Source organism: Camellia sinensis, chromosome 10, assembly GCF_055761805.1.
Source record: "Camellia sinensis isolate YWXY chromosome 10, ASM5576180v1, whole genome shotgun sequence".
Taxonomy (NCBI): domain Eukaryota; kingdom Viridiplantae; phylum Streptophyta; class Magnoliopsida; order Ericales; family Theaceae; genus Camellia; species Camellia sinensis.
This window is the reverse complement of record NC_138970.1, coordinates 36,296,403-36,305,475: the sequence shown is the minus strand read 5'-3', so window position 1 is coordinate 36,305,475 and position 9,073 is coordinate 36,296,403. Positions and strand designations below refer to the sequence as shown.

The following is a 9,073-nucleotide window of genomic DNA, read 5'->3' as shown; positions in this document are numbered from 1 at the left end:
TTTCGGATTCGGCCGCCGATAAGGCCTTCAATTAGCAGTTTAAACATATGAACATGAACAGATAATCATACTGTCAACAGATAAAATGCAATTAACTAACATGTACTCAGTCAATTCGTTTTTCCAATTTCAGTCAGTCAGTTCAGTACTTTAATCAGTTCAATTATCAGTCAGTTATCAGTCATTATCAGTTCCGTTTAGCAGTAATCGGTGATTATCGGTAATCGATCAGTCATTAATCAGTAAACAGTATGAGGGTTGTTACACCATACAACATGTATTCATGGAAGGGAACCTTTGCACCAATGCTTTGGCTAAACTTGGAACTACGCAACCTGAAGAAATTCTGGTGGTGAATGATCCACCATCAGAGAACCGAAGCTACCTGGTAGCTAATATGATAGGGCTCTCTAGAGAAAGAGCCTAGCTTTGTTTACTTTCTGTTGTACCACTACAACGAAATACAACTTTGGCGACCAAAATTAGTGACTAAAAAAAATTTAGTCACCAAAAGTTATGGAATTGGCGACCAAAAAAATTTTTAGTCGGCAAAAGTATAATATTTAGCTACTATTTTTTTTTAGTCAGGGTGCATTGATTAATGGCAACTAAAAAAAATTTTGTCGCTAAAAATACCAAAATTGGCGACAAAAAAAATATTTTGGTCGCCATACATTGAGTTTTGGCTACTAAAACCATTTAGTCGTTGAATGTAAAATAAAAAATTATTTTTTTTATATTTGGTGACTAAAAGTTTAGTCGCCAAAAATATATTTTCAATGACAAAAAAATAATTTAGTTGGCGAATCTTATTTTTCGGTGACCAAAATATTTTTAGTCGCCAAAACTGCTATAATTGGTGACTGAAATTTTGTTTGGTCGGCATTGATAACAAATTTTTTTGGGGAGAAGTTTTTCAAATTTGGAGGCAATTCATTTATTACTTTTTTTTTTTCATACATATTTGTTTTTATCAATCCACCCAAACCAAACCCAAAAGACTCTTAACTCTTGCTCTCCCTCTCGCTCAGGGACGACTCACCATCATTTTAGCCCCCATCGCTCACTGTTGACCTTCTACCATCGATCTTCCACCGTCGCACACCGCCACTGCCACCGTCACTGCCGTCGCTCGCCTTGCAACTCCTCGCATTACATTACTTCGACATTGAGGTTTTTATCTTCCTCTTTCTATTTCTCTTACTCTCTCTATCTCTCTCCCTCTCGGCTCTATTTTTTTGTCTCTCTTTCTCTATTTCCCCATTTCACTTTACATCTAGGGTTTTTTTTTTTTTTTTTTTATGTTGTAGGCTTTTGATTTATGTGAAATCAATGAACTAATGATTGAAGGAACATGTAATTTCTTAAGGTAATTGTTGTTTTGATTTATGTAATTTCTTAGTGTATGTATTACTGTTGTTTGGTCTATGCTTATAATTGTTGTTGTTTTTCACCCTCTTGGTCATCATTTGCCTGAAAAAATGTTCAAACGAAATTCATCCATGCTTGTATTTATTGTTGTCTTCTGACCCTTTTGTTCACCATGTGTTTGATGAAATGTTCAAACGAAACTGGACAATGCTCACGTGTTTGATATGTGAAGCAATCCAACATTGGAGGTTGAAGCTAAAAGAATTTTAATTAGGATGCTCTCTTTTTCTCTTCAAACCATATTCCTAATACAAATTTAATTCAAGTTGAAGTAAGTCTGTTTTGGAGGCATTAGATGGTAATGTGATGTTTTCTATTACATCTCTTGCCTATACTAATATCAGCTGATACATGCACGAAACAAAGCAATGCCTTCCATGGGAGCATTACTTTAAGATATGCTGGGGTAGTTATCCTTCATTCAATTGACGCATTTAAATGCAGTTTTCAAAATTAAAGAAGGGATAAGAATGTGTAGCTTTGAATACCCAGCCTCTCATTCTATGCAATTAATTAGTTCATGATTGCTTTGCATAACTGAATGTTTATCTTTATTTTTTTTTCCGTTGAAGTTATAAAACAATGTTTTTTTTAATTCTAATGTAGTTAAAAAATAAAATATTTGTGAAGTAATCTAAAAAGAATTCAATAAATAAAATAAAAATACGAAAATGTACTAATTTTTGTATTTTGTAAATTTTTAAAAGATTTTTTAACATTTTTTTTTTAAACTTTTAAAGTGTTTCTAAATAAAAATTAAAAGAATTTGATTAAAACATTTTTAAAAAAAATAATAAAATCCAAAAAAATAGGAGTTAAAAATTAGTTTTGAAAACTCCAAAACCAAACAAAGTCTTCTTGTTTCTCCATTCTTCTACAGGTGTGTGTGCATGAGATGGTGGGTTGCTTTGCTTGTATCATATGAAAAGCTGCTCAGCTTGGAGATGGATCAACAATGGGAATGTCACATTATTAAAGGGTCCCAACAAAAAATAAATAAAAGATAAAAACAAACAAAAATAAACCCTTCCCTATTGGTTGGCTTTGATGTTATGTGATATTTGAATTGCTTTTGGCATTATGAACATTTCTTTTTGAATGTATAATATAGATATGCTTTCCCACTGGACCTATATATATATATTGTTCATTATTAATCCTTCATTTAGTCATTGAATTTTTGTCATGATCTTCAATGGATTCTGATGTTATCAGTTTCATAAATACAATGAAGATCTTTGTTTCATAATCAATGATGATGAAATATTTATCTTAATAAATTTATATTTTAAATTAAAAAATGGGATAGGATAAGTTTTAATTATAGATTATTGATTTTGAATTGTGATGATGTGTTACAGCTGAAAAAAATTTCATTCTACCGTACTATAATTTTCTCTATTTGAAGATGCTCTTAGTGTACAATTGGTTTATCTGCACACTGAATTGATAGTAGCCACACAAACTTTTTGCTTCATGTCTTTTCATAGTTGTGTGTATTAGCTGTTTCCATCAATATTCTAGCAAACATATGATAAATTGATAAACTGAACATTTTTTCCCACCTTGCACTCACTGAGGACAAGTCAGTGTCTTTGGCTTAGCATGGCTCTTTCTGAGATGTTCTCACTATGTATCTTCTTGTCTTCAAATTATTCAGGGGACCAAGCAAATGAATGAGAGGACTCACATGCTACTACTACCCCTATGCCCTATGGTGATAAGGTTCCTGTGGCTCGAATTTTTCGCGCCCTCTTTCAGAAATTTGAAATAAGCCCTATAGTTTGGACCCCCGCGGTTCTGAATCTAATCTCACAAGTGCAATGTGAAATTAATAAATACCAAAGAGTCCAAGTCCGGCAAATCTTTTAAAAAATCAATTTTGAATCAAATTGTCAAAAATGGACTGCTTTGCTAGATATAGAGTCGCCACCTAAATATTTTAATTTTGGAAAATTTGGAAAATTTAGGAAACCCATTACTTGTGCCAAAGGCCACGTGTCCGTCATCACCAAGATTGTTTCGGCTCGGGAACTTAGGTACGAGAGGGGAAGGTCATGAATACATTTGAGCACTCCCGCTCGCCTGATCAAAGATCGGCCTCTACTAATCATGATTGTGATTCTTATCTACATTATATGTTTCTTGTTCCGTTCATTAGCTATTTTACTATGTGATACACACACAAGGTATAGACTAGTTTGCTCAAATTGGAACAATTCAATTTCATGTTTATTTTTTGAAAAGGGTTTGAATTTGCCACTTGACAAAGTGGGCTTAAAGCTTGTGAATTTTCCACTTGACAAAGTGGGCTTAAAGTTTGTGAATTTTCCACTTAACAAAGTGGGTTTAAACATACATTCATCGAATCATTCCAATTCAAGCAACAAGCTTTCATCCACAGGCACTCAAACAGTTTAACAAGTAAGCACTTAGCCTCATGGCAAGCATGCTAGTCATGGCAGTCACTCACACTCATGCAAGTATGCTAAAGCACTAAAAATTCACCTAGTACTCCAAGCTAAGATAAAATAAAAGAGTTAGAAAAATATATATGATACCTAATTATACAAAATGGCTAATGCAACACATACAATAATGCAACTAAAATAAGCTCGGCTACTTAACATATTATTTGTAACAATTTCATAGTATGCGTTTAAACACGTATTCCACGAGGTAATAAACGACAATGCAAGTTTGAATGATGAACTGAGCCTCAGTGTATGCGAGACAAATGAATGGATGAAAACATGCAATATGCTAATTGAAACGTGATGTCCCTAATCTAACCATAAAAAATGAATAAATAAAAAGGAGAAAGACGTGGGGTCGGAAGACATACACATTATTACAACATTGATGCCCTCACGAAGGAGAGTCCAAATGAATAAACTAGCAAAGCTAAACTACTTAACTAATTATTACAAAACGACTAATTAAACTAGCTAACTAAACTAATTAATTACACATGAATTAATTAAATAACTAATCTAATTAAATAATTACAACACTTTAATTAGATACAACACAACTATGACTAATTAATTAATAATTAAGCTAATTAACTAGTCCCGGGAACAAGGGAGGCCCATGCATGCTCGGTTTCCACCCGAAGAACGTCCACTGTTTGCTCTTGAAAGCCTCTGTTGCACAACCCCTAAACTGGTTTTTCCTCTTCTAGACCAACGCAACTCTACGTCACAAGCATTCTGCTCAAAATTCACTGGTGGCCAGCATGCCAGAAGTGGTGGCTGGCCGGTCACCAATGGGAGGTTGCCGTCCAACACTGATAGCCTGCAGGCCAGTAACAGTGGCTAGTCGGCCACTGATGATGCACCATTCCTTGCTACAACAGATAGCAAACAGGGCAAAGAAATGGTATTCTCACAGGTTGTTTGTACTATGTATCCCTCCTTATCATCAAAACATTTTAAAGGAGTGATACACTTGGTCCTCAAACCATCAATTCAAGCAATTTCATTGCATGATGGCTAAGGAACCAAGTTGTACAAGTTTAATAAATGCACAAACAAGGCCAAAAACCAGCACCCTATCATGCATGATCAAGGGCAATGGAAACCTAGGAAACTTGGCACATTTCATCACTTTTGAAAAACCTAAGTGATTCGTGATTAGATCAAGAATTAATTGTACCAATTCCCAAACAACTAAAACTAACAACCTAAATCATCAAGCACGTACGAACGTGATTTAGATTGTTGTTTCCGAAATAATAAATCAACACAAATGATTTTTACATGGAAAAATCACAATTGGAGCACCTCCAATTGCGATTAAAAAAAAACCACGGGCGAAATGCCACAAATCAATCCACTATTGAAGAAAGACAGATTACAAAAACACCAAGCAAATTACCCAAACGTTTCCAATTTGTCTTCAAATCTTCTATATATCTTTCACCGCAACCTTCATCTCGTAATTGATTAGATTGATGTTGAATCCATAACATCCATTGTTGAATCAACGACTGCACATAGCGTCAAACTCCTTCGATCACTCTGTGCTTATATCTTCGGATTCCATTGAAGAAGAAAACTCTTAAAGAAGAACAAACAAACTCCTTGATGTGTGCTTATCAAAATATGAGTTCAATACTTAATCAAACATCAAGGAAAACTAGCAAAGTGGCCCCAAAAGAAAACCCTAAAACCCTTAAAGAAGATCTAGAAAACTTAACCCTAGATTTGGAGCAACTTGAGATTTTATAGATGCTGAAACCGCGAGGTCCGCTCGAGCGTAGGAATGAATGCTCGAGCGGAGACTCTACAGCGCGTGTTCCAAACCAGGGTTTACGCTCGAGCGTAAGAACCCACGCTAGAGCGTAAAATCACACCATGCAGTATTTTATGCATACAAGCCAAAGTACTGTGATGGTGGAATCTCCGCTCGAGCGCCACGTTCCCTGCTCGAGTGGGAAGATAAAAAAACAAAGGAAAATTACAACTCAATGAATCCCAAGTTTGTCCACGGAATTTGACAACAAGTAGGGTCCTAACAATCTCCCCCTTTTGTCAATTCCTGGACAAAACTTTTCTGACAATTTTCCTAATAAACAAACCCACTAAACACACTAACTAAGACAATAAACAACCTCGACTTTAATGAAAACCAAAAAAAAAAACATCAAAACCACTACAAAACCACAAGAGCTGAATTCGAATATGAAATACTTAATCCTTGAACAATCCACCTGTGGAAACAACCATACAAACCAAAACTGTGGAACCGGATAAGACAAATAGATCAAAATAAGTACAATAGCCAAATATATATCTAAACAAATGTCAAATATATATCTAAACAAATGTCAAAAGTATCCCAATATCCAAGCGTCAAAAATATTTCAATATCCATGCCCAAAACCCAATAATCAAAAATATCTCGATATACATGCCCAAAACCTAACAAAGCCAAAAAAACATATCAAAATATCAAAAATCTACTCCCCCTTTTTGTCCGGGAGGAAAACACAAGCGAAAAAGAAACAGAAAACAAGAAAAAAAATTTGTGCAAAGAATATACTAGCCAAGATCACTGAGTTGGTGGCTATGGAGGTGGCTGCATCTAAAGAAGAGACAAGATCTGGGAAAGATGAGAAGAGGACTGAACGACTGACTCCTCAATGTGCCAAGAAGAGACCTCCAATGCAGTGAGCTGAGCATCGGCGGTAGTCTCAAGATTAGTAAGCCGAGCCTCGAAGATATCCATCCAGCCCTCCAAGGGATCAAAATGTGAAACCATGGACTACTCAAACTGACGCAGGATAGCATGAATCAGAGGAAGCTGCTCCCTCTCATCAGCAGCCTTATCTGCAGCAGCAGCATCATACTCGGCCTCCTTGGCCACAGCAACATCCCCTGCACCTGTACCAAAACTACCCACTCTAGAAGGGACCCCTCTGACATGAGACTAACTTTAAGAGACAGTCTTTTTGGTGAATGGACAGGAAGGAAAAACAAAGTCATCCTCATCAAAAGAGGAAACCCCAAACTTGGCGAGAAGCCAGTTAATGAGGCAACCGTAAGGAAGACCAAGGTTATTTCGCTCAAAGGCAGCGACCATTTTTTGAATGATCAAGGTGGCAAGGTTAATAGATCGGTGGTGAGCAATGCAATAGAGGACAAAACCTTGTTCTTGATTTATTTTGGAGTTGTGAGTAGTCACTATGATGTTGGCACAAACAATCAGATTGAGTAATCGAAACGGGGGAAGAAACTCATTTTGTTTGATCAAAGAGACCTGGATCCACGAACGAGACGTACCACACAAAGCAGTGGCCACCTTGTTGAAATCACAGGTGGGTCGAACAGGGAAAGGATAATAACAAGGAAAGACTTGACCAATACCCAAAAGCTCACGAATAAGATCATGTGTAATAGTGATAGACTTAGACCTGACCTAGGTCTTAAAAGAAGGGCCAACATCGTCAATTTCCTCAATATTACAACAAAATTCCCTCACCTAATCAAGATTTTAACGCCCGGAGAAGGAAATAACCAAATCGCCCCCCAAAGGATCAAACAATGGACGAATGTAGATGGACTCAAAGGTGTTTGGCTGGACATTGCGCTCAAGATGAACAGTCCTAGTGGGGTAAGACTCTCTAAATAACTTGGTTTTTTCGGCGGATGGAAACCGGTTCATGTTATAGAAGGGGTGAGTGGTAGTGGACTTCTTACGTTTAGAGGTGGGCATGGTTGAACCAAGAACCCCCAAAGGAAACAACCATAAACCCCCTAACCCAAGACAATAATCAAAATAAAAAGCACAAACAAAACATGAGTAGAAGAATCCAAATATATAACAACCAAACAGTCAAGAACAGTATTAAAATCAGTATGATCAACCCTCACATAACACAATAGAACATGATCCTGTATTCATGGCAATGAGATCATAGTTACCATGAAGAGCAAAATAAAATCCAAAGAGACAGTGAAAATCACAATAGAACAGAGATCAGTGATAAAACCAATCGACAAAGCCCAATATCCCACCACCCAATAGAGCATAAAACCAAAGATTCGATAGAATGACACAATATCATCACATTGTATACAAAAATGCCCAAACCAACAGACCATAAATAGGAATAATCAATACAAGCATATAGGAAAAAAAAACAAAAGCAGTATTAAGAAATTCCCAAAAACACACAAACTAGAACAACACTAACAAGTATGGATGATGAATGTGAGAAGGAACAAAGACAACCAAAAACAAATAAAGAAAAGAAATTGACAAACGAAGAGAGAATCATACCTGAGATGACGATGGAGAACAAGATACAAAGAACAGAGAAGAGCACGCCAATCAATAACCGATGGAGGGATGATCACAGAGTCGCCAAAGGAACCCTAGGAGAGAGAGAGAGAGAGAGAGAGAGAGAGAGATGGAATTTGGGGAAAAAAATGGACTGAAGAGTCGAGGGTTGGGCATTTAAATCGAACCAATCTGCTCGAGCGAGGGTTTGAACGCTCAAGCGTGAGATTGAACACGCGTGGCTACGCTCGAGCAAGGAAGCATGCGCTCGAGCGCCAAAAACACACGCTTAAAAGTTTGTTATGCCTGCAAAAATGCTGGAAGAAGGAACTATACGCTCGAGCATGAGAGTTTCTGCTCGAGCAGGGAAAACAATCAACAAGGACCAAAAAGCCACCTTTGCGGAGCAATTAAAACCAAATCGTACTGAGAAGTGTGACCTAAAACAAACAGAAGTGAGCATGATAGCAAGAATATGACACTAAGATGGGATAATCCACAAACCATGAAACCTGCAAACTTGCAAAGATGACATTATGAACACAAAATCATGAGCAAATCAAATAAAAATAAATCAATGGTCATAAGCTACATGAGAATACACAACTCACAAGCAATCATGAGAGCTCACAAAATGAATGTGTGCATGTGTGTGCAATCCTTGAGAGGCCACAGAGCTAGAGTTAATCCCCGTAGTGATCAGATGGTTGGACCTCCTGCAAGAGTAACAAAATACCATAAAGAAAAGTCAAACCACTAGGAATCAAGGGGTATTTGTTGAGTAAATGCAGAGGCTTCCCCTCAATCAAAGAGTCCTTTTTTTATTGTTTTTTTCTTTTGTGACTTTTCTTTTCTA

The 9,073-nt window shown here is 36.7% G+C and overlaps 1 long non-coding RNA gene across 1 annotated transcript; it reads left to right on the top strand.

The window, feature by feature from the left end:
• Positions 1-789: 789 nt before the first annotated feature.
• LOC145801059 (uncharacterized) lies at positions 790-3,713 on the top strand. The gene is made up of 2 exons (XR_014341911.1): positions 790-1,173; positions 3,092-3,713. It is a non-coding gene; the product is annotated as an uncharacterized LOC145801059 (long non-coding RNA).
• Positions 3,714-9,073: the final 5,360 nt, after the last annotated feature.